We start from the raw sequence: 21,656 nt of genomic DNA, 5'->3' as shown, positions 1-21,656 counted from the left end.
GGTGGAAGAAGTACCTAGGTCGTCAGTTCGCAGCAGGGACATCGCTGGGCGCAGTCCAGTCATGCTCTTCGCGAGAATCACGCCCACTGGAGCGGTTGCGCCGCCAGAAAGAGACAAACCTTTCTAGGGAGTTCCTGCAGAACATTCGTCGTGTCTTCAAGTCGTCGACTGAGATAGAGAGAGTGGCCGATAGATAGACAGTGGTTAGTCTTCAGTAGAAACAGAACAGTGAATAGAATTATTGAGTATGGACAGAGACCGCCTACCTAGAGATTTAACTGCTTAATGTTGGTTTGGAACTGTTGTCTCCTGTGATCGCAAATTTGTTTATGGAAGACTTCGAGGAACGTGCATTGGAGTCGGCGCCTTTAAAACCCGCCTGTTTCTATAGATACGTTGACGATACCTTCGTTGTTTGGCCTCACGGTAGGGAGAATTTGAATGTCTTTCTAGAACATCTGAACTCGATCCACCCGAACATTCGTTTTACGATGGAGGTGGAAAAGGATGGTTGCCTTCCCTTTCTCGACGTGTTGGTTAGGAGGAAGGATGATGGATCATTGGGACATGCAGTCTACAGGAAACGTACTCACACCGACTTGTACTTACAAGCTAATAGTTGTCACCATTCGGCTCAGCGTGAATGGGTACTTCGTACCTTGGTACACAGGGCACATATCGTTTCTGACGCTGAGACTTTGCCAGCTGAGCTGTCCCATCTTGAAGTTACATTTCGTCAAAATGGTTACAGTGATAGACAGATTGAACGTGCGTTGCGCTATCGACCAACTGTACATCAGGTGATTGATGATAATTCTGAGTCAACACCTAAGTCTACTGCCTTCTTGCCTTACGTAGGAAACACGTCCAATAAGATCGGTCGTATTTTACGGAAATACGATGTGAAATGTGTTTTCCGACCTCCATCTAAAATTAGAGCACTTTTGAGTTCCGTTAAGGATGATCTTGGACTGCGTAAGGCGGGTGTATATCGTGTCCCTTGTAGCTGCGGCATGGCATATATTGGTCAAACTATCAGGACCGTGGAGGACAGATGTACTGAGCATAAACGGCACACACGATTACAGCAGCCAAATAGATCTGCTATTGCCAAACATTGCTTGGATACTGGTCACTCCATGTTATATAATAACACCGAGATATTGGCATGCACGTCCAGCTATTGGGACAGTGTGATTCGGGAGGCAGTTGAGATTAAATTAGCGAGCAACCTTGTTAACAGGGATGGAGGTTTCTGTTTAAACTCTGTTTGGAATCCGGCTCTCTCCCTTGTCAAGAAACAGAGGGACAGACTCAATGCTACCTCACCTGCGAATTCATAGTCTCACTATCGATAGCTCTGACTTTGGCCATCTTTGGTGGCACTAGTGTTCAGTGTGTGTGTGTTATCTTTCCTGCTTGGGTCCGAGAACCGAGGTATTAAATTTGCATGTACGTCGCCTGTCCGTTGCAGTTTGCCTTGAAAATGGCGGGGTGTTCTCCCGCCGAAATATCGGCGGTCGCTGAAAGTGTTACCTGGCTGAATTCCCGGAAGTTATTTGAATGTTCTTCGGATAGTACATCAAGGCATAAGATTAGTTTTCTGTCGACTTTTAACCAGAGAACATTATTTAGGTGTCATTCATGGAACTGTATGCAACGCGGGACAGATAGGCGATAACTGCATTCTACAATTGTTGTAACCAGCGTTGCCAGAATTGTATAATATATTTTACTACTCACTATTTTACGATACTTTCAATTTGTGTGTGCTGCCGTCGAGCAGACGCTTCCGTCATACCTGGATACTTTTGTTATGCTCTTTCAGCAGCAGCGCGATCTTCGTCCACAACACTCACGTGGTTCAAAAGGACTTGAAATAGTCTTTTGTAATCTGATTATTGCCTTGGTACCATAGTGGAGAGTTCTGATAAGGGCAATAAGGTGATCCGGAACTCCATTTTTGCTAGCAAGCTTCTCTCCATTGAACACAGTCGGACGTCTAACTACACACCAAGAAACAAAGAACTAAAGGTTCATGAAATCCTCTACACTTTTCAGTTAGTTGTCTGGTATTGAGAATCTGTTCTCATGTTTCTTTATTAAGCTTTTCTCATGGTATTCCTTTATCTAAGAAGGTTCTCAGGTAGTCATGGATGACATTTAGAAGAACCTTTCTGACATGTGAAATCAATAAAATAGTTCTCTAGTTCTCTTAACGCTGTTTTCTTTCTTTCCTATGAAAAGAAATGATTACCAATATGATCCGGTCTCCTATTCACGTTCCGATAACAGTACACACACACACACACACACACACACACACACACCCACACACCCACACACCCACACCCACACCCACACCCACACACCCACACCCACACCCACACACACACCCACACACACCCACACCCACACCCACACATATATATATATATATATATATATATATATATATATATATATATATATATTAGTAATCCCCTAATGTATTTCATGACAATTCAAAATAGTGACTGAAAACTTAACTCTAATAGTAAAAAGAATAGCAGGAAATGTGACCAAAAGTTAAGAACGGGTGAATGAGTCGAAAGAAATCTAGTATTTGTATTAGATGTGAGTGGACCATAGAGCACGCTTATAATCTGCTTTGCTAGGCGCGCAGTCCCAAACCGCGCGACTGCTACGGTCACAGGTTCGAATCCTGCCCCGGGCATGGATGTCTGTGATGTCCTTAGGTTAGTTAGGTTTAAGTAGTTCTAAGTTCTAGGAGACTGATGACCACAGTAGTTAAGTCCCATAGTGCTCAGAGCCATAATCTACTTTGCTACGCAAGCTATTCGTGTGTTATAGTTGATACGAGGCAAAATGATCAGCGTTTCTTGAGATTTTAGCAAGTCTTCACAAATTATACATGTATATAGACTGGTACATCTGTCTAATATCGTGTAGAACCCCTGCGAGCACGCAGTAGTGCCGCAACACGACGTGGCATGGACACGAATAATTTCTGAAGTAGCGCCGGAGGGAACTGACTCCATGAACCCTGTAGCGCTGTTCATAAATCCGTAAGAGTACGAGAGGGTGGAGATCTTTTCTGAACAGCATGTTGCAAGTTATCCCAGATATGCTCAACAATATTCATGTCTGGAGAGCTTGGTGACCATTCGAAGTGTTTAAACTCAAAAGAGTGTTCCTGGACGTGTGAGGTGTCGCATTATCGTGCTGGAATTTCCCGAGTCGTCGGAATGCACAACGGACATGAATGGATGCAGGTGATCAGATAGGATGCTTACGTACGCGCCACCTGTCACAGTCGAATCTAGACGTATCAGGGGTCCCGTGTCACTCCAACTGTACACGCCCAAAACCATTACAGAGCATCCACCAGCTTGAACAACCGCTGCTGACATGCAGGGTCCAAGTCCGTCCGATCAGGCAACATGTTTCCAGTCACCAACATTCCAATGACGATGTTGACGGGCCCAGGCGATGCGTAAAGCTTTGTGTCATGCAGTCATCAAGGACAGACGAATGGGCCTTCTTCTCCGAAAGCCCATATCGAAAATGTTCGGCTGAATGGTTCGCCCGCTGACATTTGTTGATGTCCTAGCATTGAAATCTGCAGCAATTTGCGAGCAGGGGTTGCACTTCTGTCACGTTGAATGATTCTCTTCAGTCGTCGTTGATCGTTCTTGCAGGATTTTTTCCCCGGCCATAGAGATGTCTGAGATTTAATGTTTTACCGGACTCCTGGTATTCAAAACATGTTCAAATGTGTGTGAAATCTTACGGGACTTAACTGCTAAGGTCATCAGTCCCTAAGCTTACACACTACTTAACCTAAATTATCCTAAGGACGTGCACACACACCCATGCCCGAGAAAGGACTCGAACCTCCGCCGGGACCTGCCGCACAGTCCATGACTGCAGCGCCTCAGACCGCTCGGCTAATCCCGCGCGGCTCCTGGTATTAGCAGTACACACGTGAAATGGTCGTACGGGAATATTCCCACTTCATCGCTACCTCGGAGGTGCTGTGTCCCATCGCCAGTGCGCCGACTATAGCATCATGTTCAGACTCACTTAAATCTTGATAACTTGCCACTGTAGCAGCAGAACCAATCCAACAACTGCGTCAAATACTTGATGTCGTATATAAGCGTTGCCTACCGCAGCGCCATATTCTGCCTGCTTACATATCTCTGTGTTTGAATACACATGCCTATACCAATTTCTTTGGCGCTTCAGTGTATATATTTATTAGAACTAGAGGTAGAGAAAAAATAAAGAATGAACGTTTTGATTCAATTTTAATATTAATTTTCACAAAGTGTTTAATGGATCCTACGTATTCCTCTAGATCATACTAATGCTACCAGAAAGTCGTTGCAACTGTCGTATTGTATAGGAATGTTTTCTAAAATACGAACTCCTGTTTAGGCACTCATCGTGGAGCCACACAAATGGAAATAGCGTCTGGTGCACCTCACTTAGGTGTAACAGAAACGTTTGTATTCCAGTTGCATACGTAAATGAAATGGTAGGTAACGCCATATGCTCTCTGAATGTTCTGGAGTAGTTTAGCCGTGTACCTTTGGAGAAACGTTTGTAAAAGTAGGAATACATACAATTTACACTAATTTACCCTCAATATAACCTAAAGTACCGTAATAAGTGTACGTGTTGAAACGTCCCCTTAGAAAAATTATACATGACTGTGCTTAAACTGACACACAATATTTTTTTTAGCGCAACGCAATCTGACTTTCAGTAATCCCTACAAGAGAATGGCCCTGACTAAATTAACCTAAACGTTTCACAAATCACTTACCTCACAAAAATCTTCGTTACTCGAACTACTGCAATACAGCGAGCGCCACTACTGCCAGCTAAATAAAAAATTCAAACTACGGAAGGCACTAACTACTGATAGGCATAGTTAGCAAATGAAAGATTTTAATGGAGAACAAACAATGTATTTACCTTAATAGTCATAATATATATAGCAGTTCATGACATCCATTCTTACAAATGTACTGTTTCTGATGGACACACCTCCAGATTGTCCATTCTCAAAAATCCGCCATCTCACTTCCCCGCATCCCCCCCTGCTGGCGGCTCGCCTCCAACTGCGCAACGCTACACGCTGTTAACAGCCAACTGCCCAACACTACAATGGCCAACAACAATGCAAACCAGCCACAGACTGCACACAGCACAGGCAGTGATTTTCATACAGAGCGCTACGTGGCGTTACCAATAAGAAAACATAAACAGCCTACTCAGTGTCTAGAGAGCACCCTTCCACAGCTATTTCAATTGGCACTACCAAATAAATTTAGAGAAGGCAGATGACAGAGACATGCATAGCAAAAGTGTCTTTGAACTGTCTACCGGATCAAGAGTGTTGTTCGTCGGTCACGATGCCATATGAAATATGTGACTGAAAAATAAAATAAAGTAAGTGCTAAATATGACAGGTTAGCTTCGACAATGCTAGGGTATCGTTGGTGGTAGTAGGTGGTAAATTCCTATGGGACCAAACCGCTAAGGTCATCGGTCCCTAGTGTCGTTGGAATACTCAATAAATTATGAAAACATGTGTTCTAAGAAGAGTGTAGAAACTTATTTCCTCCTTTCACACACAACAAATAAAAAAAGCGTTCCTCTGTCTGAATGAACATTAGTAATTTTCCTTGTTAAAGAAGACCCCATTCCCCCCTCCCCAACCCACCTTAAAAATTTAAAAGCAGTATGTGGATGCAAATAACAGATTCGTGATGTACTCGTAATGTTAATTTTTGTATAGCTTCTTGTAAATCGTTAACTGTGTCAGAAACATACTGCTTCACCGTTCTGTACCCAACAGAGTGGTGCTGAGGTTCATTCAGCAGATTCTGATTCCAGATGAACGACCATACTGATTTAAATATTCCAAGGTTTGAGTAGGTGATATCGGGCAAATGTCGGGGAGATTTATTGAGCCGTTTCTGCACCGACAGCGTGATAAATTCCAAAACTTTTCCTATCTTCCTTCACCTTTTTAGATACTGCTTCATCTTCTAGGTTATTTAGTCGCAGATGGATAGTCTTCGTCCAGTGTCTGACTCTCATTCGGGATATGTGAGGTCCACATTCTCAGTCAGTCATTCCATGGTTTCCGTAAATCAGTCAGTCTGTATGAGGATCAGCATAGGGGAAGTTGTGTCTACACGTTTTCCATTTGCACTGCTGTACAGGATGAATCACCTAAAGCTTGCAACCGTTTTATTTCCTGAACCGTTCAAGTTATCGAAACGAGGTTTTCGCCAAATGATAATAGGCAGAGGGGGATGTAATTTTTTTGTGTGGATAAATTTCTTAACTCTTGTATCAACAGAGAGACGTCGGCAAGTATGTTTTTCTTCATCCCAGAAATATTTCAGCGGTCAATGTGTAACTAACGACGTTGCTTACCACCCCGCTCACTCCAGCCACGCGCTACGGTCGCAGGTTCGAATCCTGCCTCGGGCATGGATGTTTATGATGTCCTTAGGTTAGTTAGGTTTAACTAGTTCTAAGTTCTAGGGGACTAATGACCTCAGTAGTTGAGTCCCATAGTGCTCAGAGCCATTTTGAACTCCAGCCACGAATGTCTGTCCTGTGCCAACTTTTCATCTCAGAGAAGCACCTGCAACCTACGTTCTCAATGACTTGCTGAATGTGTCCCAATCTCTGTCTTCCTCTACAGTTTTTACCCTCTACAATTCTGTCTAGTGCCATGAAAGTTATCCCTTCATGTCTTAACAGATGTGCTACCATCCTGTCCCTTCGTCTTGTCAGTATTTTCTATATATTCCTTTTTTTGCCGATTCTTCCGAGAACCTCCTCATCTCAAATGCTTCGATTCTTCTCTGTTCTGTGTTTCACACAGTCCATGTCTCACTGTCATACAATGCTGTGCTCCAAACGTACATTCTCAGAAAATTCTTCCTCAAATTAAGATCTATGTTTGATACTAGCAGACTTCTCTTGGCCAGAAATGCCATTTCCACCAGTGCTAGAATGCTTTTACGTCCTCCTTGCTCCGCCGCCAGGGGTTATTTTGCTGCCTAGGTAGCAGAATTCCTTAATTTTGACTTCGCGATCATCAATTATGGTGTTACATTTCTTACTCTTCTCATTTCTCCTTGTTTCACCTTTGTTGGATTTAGTCTTCATCCATATTCTGTACTCATCAGACTGTTCATTCCATTCAGCTTTAATTCTTCTTCACTTTCACCGAGGAATCCTAACGTTGATATCCTTTCCCCTTAAAATTTGACTCCACTCTTGAATCTTTGCTTTATTTGTGTCATTACTTCTTCCACATATGAAATGAACAGGAGGGCCAAAAGACTACATCCCTGTCTTACAGCCGGCCGGTGTGGCCGTGCGGCTAAAGGCGCTTCAGTCTGGAACCGCGCGACCGCTGCGGTCGCAGGTTCGAATCCCGCCTCGGGCATGGATGTGTGTGATGTCCTTAGGTTAGTTAGGTTTAATTAGTTCTAAGTTCTAGGCGACTGATGACCTCAGAAGTTAAGTCGCATAGTGCTCAGAGCCATTTGAACCATTTTTGAACCTGTCTTACACCCTTTTTAATCCGAACACTTCCTTCTTGGTCTTCCAGTCTTGTTGTTCCTTCTTGGTTCTTGCACATATTGTCTATTGCCCATCTTTCCCTACAGCATACCCCTATTTTTCTCAGGATTTCGCACATTTCGCACCATTTTACATTATCGAACACTTTTTAGACCTCGACAAATCCTGTGAACATGCCATTAATTTTTTTCGATGTTGCTTCCATCATCAACCACAACGTCAGAACTGCCTGGGACCGATGACCTCAGCAGTTTGGTCCCTTAGGAATTCACTCACACAGAACTGTCCCTCTAGTGGCTTTACCCTTCCTGAAGCCAAACTGATCGTCGTCGAACACATCCCCAACTTTCTTCCCGATTCTTCTGTGTATTACTCTTGTCTGCAACTTGGATGCGTGAGCTTCTAAGCTGATTGTGCGATAATTCTCGCACTTGTCGGCTCTTGCAATCTTGGGAATCGTGTGGATGAATTTTTTTTTCCAAAAGTACAGCTCGATAGAAAACTTTATAGCTATCCTTTCACAGAGGCACTCGTGTGAGGACTTAACCAGAGATGTGTGCTCACTGATCCCTTGCTTTCGCCCGAACAGATTTGGTCGTCACGCGGCTATCGGCATCGACAAGGTGTAACAAACCGCGCGCCCTGCTGGAGCGACACAGTTCCACGGCCGGTCAAAGAACGCCGCGCGACAGAAGAAACGCAGACGCCGCCGCCACGGGACTCGCTGCCGGGCGTCCGACTGCCCGGACATAAATCTGCTTCCTCGAGGCTGTAGGCGGCCGTCCTCGTTAACGCGCCGACAAATTCGAGCCGCGCTCCTAATCGACAGCGGTCGCCGACACGCACTGCATCAACGTCCGGACTTCCAGAGGCTCCAGCACCTGCTTTATGCGCCGTACGGATCTTCGCCGCCTGCCCTGCCTGACGTTATACACTGAGGCGACAATAGTCGTGGGAAAGCACTTGTACAGATGGCAGCAGTATCGCGTATGCTTGGTAGAATCAGCGCACGATACAGTTGTAGATGCAAATCGAACAACTTTCGTCCAAAGCGCTCGGCGGGGTCATTCGTTTGATCAGAAGGGGAGGCTGACAGTGTGTACCACATTTCAGCCAGTCGGTGATGATATAATCGAGGCCCACGCCCTGCAATATTTCTCAAACAATTTTACAGAAACCATTTATACGTCAGGTTCATGACGATGTGCCCATCATTTCGTTAATTGTCGTAGGTATTGTGAATTTACATGAAAGTAGGATACCACGCGAAATTAGAAAAAGTTTGCAATGGAAAAAAAGGGATCGCTATGATTTTGTGTTTGGGACATATTACGTAATACGTTGCTTTGTATGAATTCTTCTTTAGACGTAGGTGGACGTCTCTATCTGTCAACAATCTCGAGAAAACTGATCTGATGCAGCACACTCACTTGCGATAGGACATGCAAGCCATAAAGCCGGCGTGAAATATTAACAACAGCCCTCACTTTTCATAAACAATCTGAGATACCGAAATGAGACCTTGGCAAATGATAGCACGCAAAGAAGAAAGTATTTTGCCATATGGTTATTAAGCAAAACTTCATTATCTACCGTGTTATTCCACTAACTACAGACTTTTTCGATCAAATGTAATTTTTAAGGTCCATACTCGTCATCAGTACCGCTTTTAATAAAGTTAATGAACCACTGATTCAGAATTCTCTTGCAATTGCGTCTGCACAACATGTTAGTGAGATGACATGCGTAAATTCCGCTGTGTTCTGCCAAAGAAGCAAATTTTAACATGGCAAAAAGAGAAATGTGCAGATTTTACTCAAAATTCACCACTCTGAAAGTTACAAATGGTTAACAAAACAGGCGAAAATAAATTCCTGCATTTTTCGTTACATATCTGGTCTTTTTAAAAACTAAAATTTATTCGAACTGGCCATAAACAATTCCAATATTTCGTATAAAATCACGGATTCCCGTTTTAAACTATAATAATAACAGCAACCGGAATTGAGTATTGTATGCGAAGTAGCAAGGTACTTCGGAAGAGATGCTAACAGACGTCCCTTCTGTTTCAAAAAAATGTTCAAATGTTTGTGAAATCTTATGGGAGTTAACTGCTATGGTGATCAGTCCCTAAGCTTACACACTACTTAACCTAAATTATCCTGAGGACAAAGACACACACCCATGCCCGAGGGAGGACTCGAACCTCCGCCGGGATCAGCCGCACAGTCCACGACTGCAGCGCCTAAGACCGCTCGGCTAATCCCGCGCGGCCCTTCTGTTTCACAACTACTGTAGAAATCTAACGCACGTATTGTTAACGTCTTTAGCATCTGGGAGTCTTTAACGTCAGTGAGTGCTTAGCTTTTGACTCCTGAGTATTCGCGTCTGTTAAGCTCATACGCCACTTTCATTGGAAGCAAGGCTATTTAAAAGTAAATACCTGTTCGTTTAATTTATTGTCAAAAGTACGAAAACTGACCGACCTAAGATAACGCTAACATCCAGCGAACATCTCAATCGCTAAAATACCGATATCATTAGTTACAATTTAATAACTTTAGTTGTTGTCGAAGCTTCTATTTAAGCGTCACGTCACAACTTCACATTCGATTATAGACACTGTTCGGACATTTATTATCGGGCTAAAGTGTCACCATTTGAAGTAGTGAATCTTATCAAACGAACTATGTTAATAAAAACCAAGTTAAGAAAAAACTATAGTGTCCTACGATTTCGAACAGAGTATCACGATAAGTGAATCATATATTGGTTTATCTCTGCACAATGGTAATAATAGTAATAGTAATAATAATAATAATAATAATAACAGTTTATTCCACATTAATATTAAAGGGAATAATTTTCAACGGACAAAACATCGTGCTGTGTTAAATGAACCATGTGACTTTTGAAGGAATTAATTCGATGTACATGTGCTACGCAATTCAAAGATATCAATTCATTTTGAAACGCGAATCGGCCGCCTAATAACTCTTAATGAGCATCTTTGGCGGCAACCGCTAAACAACGCAGCTAGCCGATACCAACAATTTGAATCTGAACTTATTAACGAAAGAGTCTGACTCAAATTAGTGCAAAGAGCGGAGATAATCAACAAATACCGACTGCAATAACTGGTAGAGTGGTGTCACCTCGCTTTCACATATCTCAACGAGGTGAAGAATACTGGCTGGGCACAGGAAAAGGACATTACACTATCGCTGATGTTGGATGTGCCAGTAGGCAGCAATAGGAGGTGCCACAATACTAAGCAATGCAGAGGTCACCATGCAAGTTTCATAGTAGAGGGACCCCACTTAATATTTACAAAAAAATGTGAGATTAAGCTGCAGTTTAGAATGACACTTCCCTCCAGCGATTGTCATTTCCCCTACTGCCCCTGCCCGTAACACCCACAACTGCCACTTTACTCACGCGTGCCCTGCCGACTGCACATCTACCGGCCACGTTATTCCATGCGGAGTCTATAAAAGAGCAGTGCGTTGTCAGAGCCGTCTTCTGCACTCACGTGATTCCTGTGTAAAGGTTTCCAACGTGATTATGGCCGCACGACGGGAACTAACAGACTCTGAACGCGAAATGGTAATTGGAGCTAGGTGCACAGGACATTTCACTTCGAAAATCGTTAGGCAATTCAATATTCTGAGATTCACAGTATCAAGAGTGTGCTGAGAGTTCCAAATTTCAGGCATTACCTCTCACCACAGACAACACAGTGGCCAGCGGCCTTCGATTGACGACAGAGAGCAGCTGCTTTTGCGTAGATTCGTCACTGCTAAGAGACAAGCAACATTGCGTGAAATAACCGCAGAAATCAATGTCAGAAGTACGACGAACGTGTCCGTTAAGACAGTGCAGCGAAATTTGGCGTTAATGGTCTACGACAGCAAACGGCCGACGCGATAGCCTTTGCTAATAGTTCGACATCATCTGCTACTCCTCTCCTGTGCTTGTAACCCTATCGGTTGCACCCTAGACGACTGGAAAACCGTGGCCTAGTCATCTGAGTCTCGATTTCAGTTGGTAAGACGTGATCGTTGGGAAGAGCTGGTGGAGGAGGAGATTAGTGTTTCACGTCCCGTCGACAACGAGGTCATTAGAGACGGAGCGCAAGCTCGGATTAGGGAAAGATTGGGAAGGAAATCGGCCTGAAACGATTTAGGGAAATCACGGGTTTGAGCCGTTGTCCTCCCGAATGCGAGTCCAGTGTGTTAACCACTGCGCCACCCCGCTCGGTGGAAGAGCTGATGGTGGGTTCCGGTGTGGAGCATACACCACAAAGCCATTGACCAAGTTGTCGACGAGGCCTGTGCAAGCTGCTGATGGCTCCATAATGGTGGGGGCTGTGTTTACATCGAATGGGCCTCTGATCCAACTGATCCAATAATTGGCTGGAAATGGTTATCTTCAGCTACCTGGAGGCCATTTGCCGCCATTCATGGACTCATGTTCCCAAACAAAGATGTCATGTCACCGGGCCACAGTTGTTTGCGGTTGGTTTGAAGAACATTCTGAACAATTCGAGCGAATGATTTGACAATTCGAGCGAATGATTTGGCCACCGAGATCGCCTGACATGACTCTCATCGAACATTTATGGGACATAATCGAGAGGTCAGCTCGTGCACAAAATGCTGCACCGGTAACACTTTCGCAGTTATGGACGGCTATAGAGGCAACAGAGGTATTTCTGCAGGCCACTTGTTCAGTCCAGGACACATCGAGTTGCTGCTCTGCGCCGGCCAGAAAGGTCCGAGACGATATTAGGAGATACCCCATGACTTTTGTCGCCTCAGTGTACATATTTTGCTGCTGTTGCAGTTTACATATTCTTTTCCTCCTGTTAGTGCGATCAGTTCCACGAACAGCAATTTCGTATGACTTAAAGGCAACAAAATTTTTGCATCTTTTCACTTTCGACTATATCATAAACTTCTATGAACTTCCAGAAATAAATCACGCATTTAGAATATTGGTACACTGATGATGTTTCATCATCATCGATCAGACGACCATTGTAGTTCTCATATACCCTGACAACCTAGTTGTTCATCAGCAATTTGCAGTTTTCTCCCGAAGTGCGGATGTAACTAATTTTCATGGTGATACGTTGTTAGAAGACAAAGTAAATCTCAGCGTCCCCTGCCAACAACAATGTACTTTTTAGGGGTTGCGGCCTGATTAATGCCTTCACATCCTTTCAGTCCACAACTACAAACAGGTACATAAATACATTACAGTGTATACTTCCCACAATCATCATACTTTACAGATACTTAAGTCCGCAATTGCGCGAGAGGTCGTACTTTTAAAGCAACATCTCACATACAGAAAAGTCAAAATATCCTAAAAGAGTGAGGGTCTATATGCAATGCTTTTAAGGATCAGTCACCTGTCCAGATGATCATTCAGCATGAGAGCACTGAAACAGAAGCTGATAAAATCGAGATTGGGCACTATATTCTGTCCTCTGAAATTGCTTCGGCACAGACGATCGTAACACAGTTCCTGCATTCTGTCATCCCACATACACGAAAATGACAAGTGTAGAAATAATTAAGTCTGTCGATAGATAAAGGTCACAAGAGCTGGTAAAGCACCCGCTAGATTGAATGTCGATTGTGCAGGAGAACTGGCCCCTTTGCAGCATTAGTAACTCACTGATCACTGGCTCATAGAAATGTGGCATGTGAATGTAGAACTGCGTCCGTCGTTGTTATTTAATAAAGATTGCAAGATAGACGCAAGATAAACCTGACTAATATAAATATGTTCCAGATTTATCGAACAAATTTTGTGCTCACTCATGATTACCTTTCTGGAAACCATACAACACTTCTGTAGGAAGTAACGTAGTTGCTGCAGGCAACGATTCTGAGAAAGTAACTTTCTCTGTCCGTTTATGAGATCCATAAGGCAGTACATAGTGAAGCGCAGGTTGACTTCGTGTTTCCTGACTGCTAGAAAGTCTTCGATACGATGCCGCACCGTCGCCCAGTTTATAAATTACGTGCATACCGTGTTTTCGAACAGATATGCGATTAGATAAACGACTTTCTAGCAAACAGAACTCATTACGTTGTGATTAACGAGGAAGCATCGTCACAGGCGAAAGTAGCGGTCGGAGTATCTACATCTAGAACTCTACAGTATGTGGCGAAGATACAGGTAAATAAAAGTGGATCGGAGAATAGCGTTCCATGACTGACGTGATATGTCGGTCTCTTGCGACAGGCGTCGGGTTGATTTGGTAGGACTTTGAAGAATTTCCTGGTGAGGTGGAGCCATATTATCTGGTGCGCGGGCATGTTTCGGAATGTTTCATGACCTGTCCAAGAGAGTTCTTGCCAGATGCCATTTTTGGACTAAGGGTTGCGTGGCGCTCATTGGTGTCACTGTGACACCATTCAATTTATCAGCAAACGACTGACCACACCGTTTCCATGACTTTATTGTCACGCTACTTTCCACAACGAACACTCACTGCTCCAGTATGAGTACTGCATGGGGGCTTAATTATATATATAATGCAAATATTTTTTAATTTTTTGATTTAGTAGCTGTATGTCCGATTACGTAGTCTCGTAAACGGTTGGCCCTGACTAGTTTTTGTACGCAATCTGACTGCATAGAACAACAACAAAGAATGAAATGAAAGTTTCCGTTAATACAATCAATTAATTAAGTCCCCAGCAACTATAAAACCTACGAACCCAACAAAGCACAAGTATAACTGTTCTGTGTGTGGAAGTGTGATTCAACGTACGCATCTGGCACGGTTCTTCTTCAATAAGACAAGAAATTTTAAATATCATTTATACTGAAGTAATTAAAAAATAGAAATACTATAATTGCGCAAGAAAACCAGAATTACATTCTAATACAAGAACACAAGCCAGATGCTTTGTTGACTGAACCTGTAATGACGCATTATTCAAGACATTGAAATAATGAGAAAAAAACCGAGTTTTGTTGCCTTCATATATATTCACGAAAGCACTCTAATCATTACAACATCTCCATTAGAACAACATCTGCTATCTAGCCCATCAAATAACTGCATAAAACATGGAACAAACACTTACTACTACGAGTTCTCCCCAAGCACTGCACTCCGCTACTTCTCAAAAATCACTGCCTACTACGAGTTCTCAACAAGCACTGCCAGTGGAGGCGGCTGAATAATACTCTTTGGCGCAATCTCTGGCGTTGTGGCTCAGTGTAGCCACCTTTCAGTACCACGTACCCTTTGCACTGCTCCACTCATACTGAAACAGCCCGCACCACGCACTGAACTGGTGTGGATCACGTAGCGATCGTACACGTGGTGTGCGTGTTGAGAGGTGTGGTTGTATGCCTACATTCACGTCCAATAGTATCCACTCGTCCGGGTCACTTTTATTTGCCCCGCACTGTACTTATTGTACTACTCTTTTCCCTCCGTCATGTTCCACTCGTAGTTAATGGGCAGAAAGAGAAACTGTCGGTAGTGAGCAGAATTAAACCGGCTTTCCCTAATTTTACTTCTGTGGTAATTGTACAAGATGTAAGTTGGAACAAGTAAAGTATTTATTGACTCATTTTGGAACGAGGGTTTTCCTGTCTTCATTAGAATGACACCAACAGTGCAAAAAGCCCCTTTTGTAGTGTCAATTGCTACAGTTTGTTGAGCATTTCTGTGACTCAAGCTAAAGAAACGAACTCGTGGCGAAGCTAGCAACTCTTCTTTGACTCATCTTCTCCGTTAATCGAATCTGGTAGTGGCCCAGATTGTTGAAAAATACCGAAGACTTGTATTGTATTGTATGTTAACCAGGGACCTAGAAACGCCGGAGAGACTCCGTCCCCGCCGCAGCCGCAGTGGTCCACAAGCCCACGACGACTACCGCAGTCCACTTCACCCCTCCGCCTCCCCACACCGAACCCAGGCTTATTGTGCGGTTCGGCCCCCGATGGACCCCTCAGATGAGTGTAACCCCTATGCTTGCGTGGTAGAGTTATGGTGGTGTACGCGTACGTGGAGAACTTGTTTGCGCAGCAATCGTCGACATAGTGTAACTGAGGCGAAATAAGGGGAACCAGCCCGCATTGGCCGAGGCAGATGGAAAACCGCCTAAAAACCATCCACAGACTGGCCGGTTCACCGGACCTCGACACAAATCCGCCGGGCGGATTCGTGCCGGGAACCAGGCGCTCCTTCCCGCCCGGAATACCTAAGACTTTGTCGAATAAGATTTTTGTGACTTCTCTCTTGTGTATATTACTCTTCCTTGGCGATTCATGTGATTAATCTGGCATCCCTATCCTAAGCACTTTGAAACGTGTCGTCTCTTCCCACACCGACCAATGCATAAATTACACAAGTACACCACTCGTCAGTCGTCTGCTTTTCCATGTATCGTATGATGCATCGTCTGGCTGAACTATCTCTGAACCGCTGTCGTGGTATATCTCGCGGAGTTCAAGGCCTTTGGGCTGCAAGAACCAGTCAGAGTTCTCGCCGCGAAAATTTTAGTTTCAGATAACGTGTTCGCCACAGGAAGCCACTCTGATGTTAGTTTTGCTGTTGCACGGACGAGGATACAGACCTGCTCGTAGCAGTGCGCTAGGTCCTGAGACAGTAAGCTGAGCGGGATCGAACTGAGTGGGTTGGTCTGAGGTTTTTCACGCTAGCTTAGGCAAATTCTGGAGGCATATCTGCCTCAGACAATACCAAACACAAGCTGTTCAAATAGGATCGTTGATAGAACAAAGTTTACACAATTCACAGTTAGGCGATGCATACAATTTCCCTCCTAGACTGGTGATTAGGCCAGGAAGTTAAATAAAATAAACTTGCCAAATCTTGACTATACAGGACCCGTAATAAATACGGATTAATACTACGTGAAAGAAGAACAACGGTTTCAGCATGCTGCGTCATACATTCGGATAAGATCACTGCATGCTGTTGGCTTAAAATGTGCATTTCAAGTGCATATCACTTTCGTTTCTTGCAGATTGCACTACTTTTGACTCATGTTTACACTGAAAATTCTCGCATCGAGTATCTGTTCAAATGGTAATGAAAATCAGCATATCTATTCGTAATCACGTGCCCAAGTTCCCAAACAGTTGGAGGTATCCAGCTGTGATGAACATATCCGTGAGCGCCAGTGACATTAAACTTACCTCTCTCCCATCTCCCCCCCCTCCCTCCCTCTCTCTCTCTCAACTAAAAGTGGGAAAAGACATCCATTGCGGAATGAAGAAACAAGTTTACTGTTATCTGTCACTGTCTAATTATTTCTGTAACGCATTTAAAAAATTTAAAGCTTCGTCATCAGGTGGATTTATGTGGGTTAATGAGGCATGTGGGCTACATTATAACACAAAAAATCGATGCACCACAAAAGAATTACCCGGCTGCAACGGAAATCGGTAGACATGATGTACATATAGAGAAAAACAAATTAAAAATGCAGAAACATTGAATGATTAGTTCAAGAAAATAGCTTCACGAACTGAACAAGCCAAAAACGCGTTGGTCAACCAATGGCCCTTATGCAAGCAGTTACACGGCTTGGCATTGATTGAATGATAGTTGTTGGGAGTCCTGAGCGGCATAGTGCCAAATTCTGTTCACTTGGCACGTTAGGTCCTCAAAATCGCGACGTGGTTGAAAGGCCCCAGAAGTGCAACCCTTCAGCATATTGCTGCAGATTTCAATGTTGGGCAATCAACAAGTGTCAACGTGCGAACATTTCAACGAAACATCATCGATCTGGGTTTTCGGAGCCGAAGGCCCACTCATGTACCCTTGACGACTGCACGACACAAAGCTTTACGCCTCGTCTGGGGCCGTCAACAACGACATTGGACCATTGATGACGGGAAACATGTTGCCGGGGTCCGACGTGTCTCCTTTCAAATTGTATCGAGCGGATGGACGTGTACGGGTATGGAGACAACCTCATGAATCCATGGACCCTGCATGTCAGAAGGTGACTGTTCAAACTGGTGCAGGCACTGTAATAGTGTGAAGCGTGTGCAGTTGGAGTGATATGGGACCCCTGATACGTCTAGATACCACTCTGACAGGTGACATGTACGTAAGCATCTTGTCTGATCACTTGCGTCCATTGATATCCATCATGCATTTCGACGGACTAGGGTAATTCCAACAGGATAATGCGACACCCCACACGTCCAGAATTGCTACAGAGTGGCTCTAGGAACACTCTTCTGCGTTTAAACGTTTCCACTGCCCACCAAACTCCCCAGACAAGAACATCATTGAGCATATCTGGGATGCCTTGCAACGTGCTTTTCAGAAGAGATCTCCATCCGCTGGTACTCTTTCGGATTTATGGACAGCCCTGCAGCATTCATGGTGTAAATTCCCTCACGCACTAATTCATACATTATTCGAATCCATGCCGCATCGTACTGCGGCACTTCTGTGTGTTCGCAGGGGTTCTACACAATATTAGGCATGTGTACCGGTTTCTTTCCCTCTTCAGGGTATAACCCTTGCTACAGATTTTGAAAAACTATGGATTAATATTTTATATATGACACTGCTGTCTTTGTCATTAATGGCTCAGTACATAATTAATTCACTGTATTAGGTAAAACTAATTTCACTAACACTAGAGAACGATAAAAAATACTGATACAGGTGTAGTACTACTGGAATATCAGTTTGGCATCATTCATCAGGGTGTTCATGGTAGAACACTTGCTAGCCCCGTCAGCATGAGTGAGTGACCCCTGTCAGTACAGGGTGGGGGGGGGGGGGGGCCTCTATAATTTGGCTAGGTCCCTGCTTTGGATGGTGACATTCAAAGTGTCAAACACATGTTAAATTCCCTCTACCTTCTCAACTTCTTTCCAACGGCATTTTGTAGCAACTATTAGTAAGTGCCCCAACAAAAACAACAAAACATTAAAATAAATTCAGTTTATAATTGTGTATCCAGAGTGACACTTATTGAACTATATGAAAAAAACGTAAATTAGTTACAAACTATGGCGTGCACACACTTCAGTCAACATGTACACGTCACTACATATATTCAGATTTAGGTTATGACGTGTTGGATACGCCTGCCATCATTGGCGATGATGTGGCGCAGACGAACAGCGAAATTCTGCATGATCCGCTGAAGAGTCGGAACAACGATGTTGTCGATGATCTCCTGAATGGCTGTTTTCAGGCTCAGCAATGGTTTTTGAGCTATTCCTGTACCCCTAGTCTTTATTACAGCCCCACAACAAGGAGTAGCATTTGTTCAGATCCGAAGAATATGGCGGCCAATCGAGGCCCGTTTCGATGGCCTCTGGGCACCCCAGAGCCAGAATGCGGTCCCCAAAGTGCTCCTCCAGGACACCAAACACTCGCCCGCTTGGATGGGGTCGAGCTCCGTCTTGCAAGAACCACATCTTGTCTAAATCAGTGTCACTTTGGATAATGGGGATGGTTCAAATGGCTCTGAGCACTATGGGGCTTAACTTCTGAGGTCATCAGTCGCCTAGAACTTAGAACTACTTAAACCTAACTAAGCTAAGGACATCACACACATCCATGCCCGAGGCAGGATTCGAACCTGCGACCGTAGCGGTCACGCGGTTCCAAACTGAAGCGCTTAGAACCGCACGGCCACACCGGCCGGCGATAATGGGGATGAAATCATCTTCCAAAACCTTCGTGTACCGTTCGGTAGACACCGTGCCATCAAGGGATACCGCACCGATTATTCCGTGACTGGACGATGCAAACCACACAGTCAACCGTTGAGGGTGAAGAGGCTTCTCGATCGCGAAATGCGGATTCCCCGTCCCCAAAATGCGCCGATTTTGCATTCTCAAGAACCCATCATAATGAAAGTAAACCAAACCATATTTACATCAAAGTCCCGTTCTTCAATTATGTGGACAGTAGTGTTGGCGAAACACAACCGCTGTTCCATGGCCCTGGGGTTAATGGCTGATAGGTTTGAATTTTGTATGGGAAGAGATGCAGGTCTTCAACTACAACTTGTCGCAGTGTCTCAATCGATTTCCTGGGGCTGGTTTGAAACACAGCGCGTGTTTCCCAGATGTTTTCAGGCGTTTTCACCCTTTTTGGACGACCAACATTGCCAACACTGTCATCGCGAACACTAACCGTTCTCTCAAACTTGCGAATAAAATTCTTGATTGTAAGGACATTTGGACCAGTTGTCTTCAGCATGGACTAGGTCGCAAACTTCGTTTAAGCAGCAGTTTGGCTGTTATTGCTCGCATAATAGGGTTTCATAAGCGCTATGCGTTCAGGCACACTGTACCGTGACATATTCATGTGCAAATGGCCGACTACGACAATACGCGTACCGCATGCGCATACTAATTCCCACGTGCCCCGCGGCCAACCGTTTAGTTTGAACGTCGTAATGCAAACCGTTCTATCAACGGTCAGGCGCGGGGATGGGATGACAGAGTCCTGGCAGGAGACTGCCGAGGTTCTTCTCCGGTCCCTACTCCCTGACGACGATGAGGCCAGCGACACGGAGGGACAGTCCCAGTTACGAAATCAAGATCTGGACAGAGTTGCTAACAACAGGGCAATCTACCCCTTCTCTGAAGAGGAGGTGGCTGGCCACATTAGAGCACTGAAAACAGGAAAAGCCCCCGGCCCAGACGGCATTGTGGCGGAGGTGGTGCAGTTCCTGGCACCTCAACTGGTGGCACCACTAACCCAGTTGTATAATGAATGCCCAAGACAGGAAAAATTCCCGAAAATCTGGAAAGAGGCAAACGTTGTCATAATCAAAATGGGACCCAACAAGGACCCAGCGGATGTTAAGTCTTATAGGCCGATTTGCCTATTGAATATCCTCGGGAAATTATTCGAAAAACTGCTAGCTGACAGACTGACTGCACACCGAGTGCTGTGTGGGGTGAGTGGCAGGCAGTTCGGCTTCAGGCCGGGGCGATCGGCAACTGATGCGATCGCTCTGGCGGCTGAGGTCTGCGACTCTACCCCTTACAAGTACGTTGTTGGCGTCATGGTTGACATTAGCGGCGCCTTTGACAACCTGTGGTGGCCTTCGATCTTCTCCTGCTTGCGGGAGAAGGAGTGTCCAGGGTCGCTATATGGTTGCCTGAGGAGCTATTGTGAAGGGCGGGAGGTCTGGCTATCATCCCCTAGCGGCAGAGTAGGAAAATCCATAACTAAGGGATGTACCCAGGGCTCCGTACTAGGTCCCCTGTTCTGGGACATCCATATGGAACCGCTTTTAGACAGTTTGGAACAGAGTGAAGAAGTGCTAGAGGTGATAGCCTACGCGGATGACCTCCTCTTGCTGGTCGGCGGCCGAAGCCGCGAGGACATCGAACCAAAAATAGACAGAGCGATGACCAAATTACAACTGTGGTGCACAAATACCAAGATGACGATCTCACCGACCAAATCGACGTACTTATTACTGAAGGGACAGCTGGCGAGGAACCCTACAGTTAGAATCGGAGGCTCACCAGTAATAAGACGACAAGAGACTCGCTACCTGGGCGTCATCATCGATGAAAGGTGGAACTTTGGGAAGCACATTGAGTCCGTATCCCAAAAAGCATTGCAATTATTAAACAATCTTACCTCAATAGGTCATAAACGATTTCATCTTCCACCACATCTAATCAAGTTGTATCACAATAGCATATAAACATCAGTAGTGGGTTACGGATCGGGAGTCTGGGCACATAGGCTCACAAGGGTGGTGCCCGCCATGGCAGTGAGAAGAGTACAAAGAAACATGCTTCTAAGATCCATAGGGGCGTATAGAACTTCTCCAGGAAATGCACTCTTAATAATAATGGGGCTCTGTCCTTTAGACATCAAAATTCGGGAACAAGCAGCTTGGTACTGGGTCAAGAAAGGGAACAACGCGAAAACAGAGAACATCATGGGAATACTGGTAATAGATAAGAGAGAAATACGTAGAAGGGGCGAGGACCTATGGCAACGGTCTTGGGAAACAGAAGAAACTGGC

This window comes from Schistocerca serialis, chromosome 2 (genome assembly GCF_023864345.2).
Source record: "Schistocerca serialis cubense isolate TAMUIC-IGC-003099 chromosome 2, iqSchSeri2.2, whole genome shotgun sequence".
Taxonomy (NCBI): Eukaryota; Metazoa; Arthropoda; class Insecta; order Orthoptera; family Acrididae; genus Schistocerca; species Schistocerca serialis.
This window is presented reverse-complemented; position numbering follows the sequence as displayed.